At 38.6% G+C, this 2356-nt stretch overlaps 1 protein-coding gene across 1 annotated transcript in view; it reads right to left on the reverse strand.

Moving 5' to 3' along the window:
* The window catches only part of LOC106881912 (oxysterol-binding protein-related protein 1), a 48769-nt gene that overhangs the window by 2098 nt on the left and 44315 nt on the right, over positions 1 to 2356 (reverse strand). The window lies entirely within an intron of this gene.

Raw genomic sequence — 2356 nt, forward strand, 5'->3', positions numbered from 1 at the left:
ATATATATATATATATATATATATATATATATATACATATACATATATATATATATATATATACATATGTATATATATATATATACACACAAATACACACAGGCGTGCACACACGCACACACACACCATTTTTTCTTAAACGAGGATTTAGCTTTTGTTTGTAAAGAGAAAAACTAACAACAACAATAACAGTAACGACCAGAACATCAACTACAACAACAACATCATCAACAATAACAATGAAAGAGAGGATTTTCTGGAACATCAGGAGAGATTCTACAGAATTTTTGGTCAGTTAGAAACGAAAGAAATGTAAATACATAAAGCAGATTAAAACTTACAGAAGTCTGGAGAAAACTCAAATAAATAGTAATTAGGTTTAGAAAACAATAAACAACAAACAACAACAACAACAACTAATTAAACAAAACATTTAAGGAAGTAACATGTGTGTGTGTGTGTGTGTGTGTGTGTGTGTATCAGTGTTTGTGTGTGATCAAAACCTGAAAACACAAACCTTTCACCTGAAATAATGATGATAAGAACAAGGATGATGATGATGATGATTGCTATGATGATAATGGTGGTGGTGGTGGGAGTGGTGACGGTGAAGTTAGTAATGGTGATGATGATGATCATGATGACGACGACGATAATGGTGGTGACATTCATTGATGGCAGTTGTGATGTTATGACAGTCACAATGATGATGATAGTGGTTGCGATAGTGGTGATGGTGTTGGTGACGGTAATGATGATGTTAATGTTGTAGTTGGTGGTACCTATGATGATGATGATGATGATGATGATGACAATAGTGACAATCACAAAGATAAAGTGATTTACTATAGGGAAACCTATATAAACGATTGAACTCGTTATCTCGGCAGAGGGCAGGTGACTAAAAGTTATGTTGAATGTTGAGAAGTGGTGGGCAGGGGTGGATGGTATGGGATTCACTTACTTAATTATTTCGTCTTTTGACTTGTTAGTCATTGGACTGTGGCTACACTGGCCCCCAGTATTTATTCACCTTTTTGTTTTTTAAAGTCTGGTATTGTTGTGGGGGTAATAGTAATAATGGTACACCCCTCCCACGTGATGAGTGGTCTGTGCTAATCAGTTCTAAATAAGGTGACATTGGTCAGTATAAAGAGAAAAGATGAAGTACATGGTCAGAGGCAGTTTTGTCTTTACTGGTCTTACTAACTATACTCTGCTACACCAGGGTGGACGTTATAACGATCCAACATTAACGATCTGACAGCAGGTGTTTATTCTTATTTCTTTACTACCCACAAGGGGCTAAACACAGAGGGGACAAACAAGGACAGACAAACGGATTAAGTCGATTATATCGACCCCAGTGCGTAACTGGTACTTATTTAATTGACCCCGAAAGGATGAAAGGCAAAGTCGACCTCAGCGGAATTTAAACTCAGAACATAGCAGCAGATGAAATACAGCTAAGCATTTCACCCACCGTGCGAATGTTTCTACCGATTCCACCAAGGCCAACTTTGTCTTTCATCCTTTCGGGGGTCGATTAAATAAGTACCAGTTACACACTGGGATCGATGTAATCGACTTAATCTCTTTGTCTGCCCTTGTTTGTCCCTTCTATGTTTAGCCCCCCTGTGGGCAATAAAGAAATAAAGATATTATTTTTCCTTCACTACATTAGATATGGTTATAGTTGCAATCACAAGGTTTCATGTTCAGTCCTACTATGTGATACCTTGGGCAAGTGTATTTTACTATAGCCTCAGGTCGACCAATGCCTTGTGAGTGAATTTGGTAGACGAAAGCTGTATGGAGGCCTGCCACATATATCTGGATGTCTTTGTGTTTGTGTATGCCCTCTCACTCCCTTGTACCACTTGGCAACCGGTGTTGGTTTGTTTACGTCCCCATGGCATAGCAGTTTTGGCAAAAGAGACTGAGACATTAAGTATCAGTCTGACAAATATAGGTAGATGGGGGTTGATTTGTTCGATTAAAACCCTTCAAGGTGGTGCCCCAGCATGGCAGCAGTCCAATGACTGAAACAAGTAAAAGATGGCTGCAGAATGTGTCTACAAGGGATTCTTCCCCGTACAATGTGGATATGGCAAGACACAAACCGTAACCCACCACCCCCCACCAAATCGCAAATAACCTTGGAAGAGGTTGATCTTGTTGTCAACGATGAAATGACAGAATGCTTTAGAACAGTCTTTCTCAACTGGGGTGGGGAGAGGGGTTCTTATGACCTTTGGGAGTCTCTACAAGATTTCATTGTTAACATTTATCTCCAATAAAGTCGTTACACTTCTACAATGCACAAAATACTCAACAATTTGTTTTTATAAAATTC

This window comes from Octopus bimaculoides, chromosome 4 (assembly GCF_001194135.2).
Source record: "Octopus bimaculoides isolate UCB-OBI-ISO-001 chromosome 4, ASM119413v2, whole genome shotgun sequence".
NCBI classification, from domain to species: Eukaryota; Metazoa; Mollusca; class Cephalopoda; order Octopoda; family Octopodidae; genus Octopus; species Octopus bimaculoides.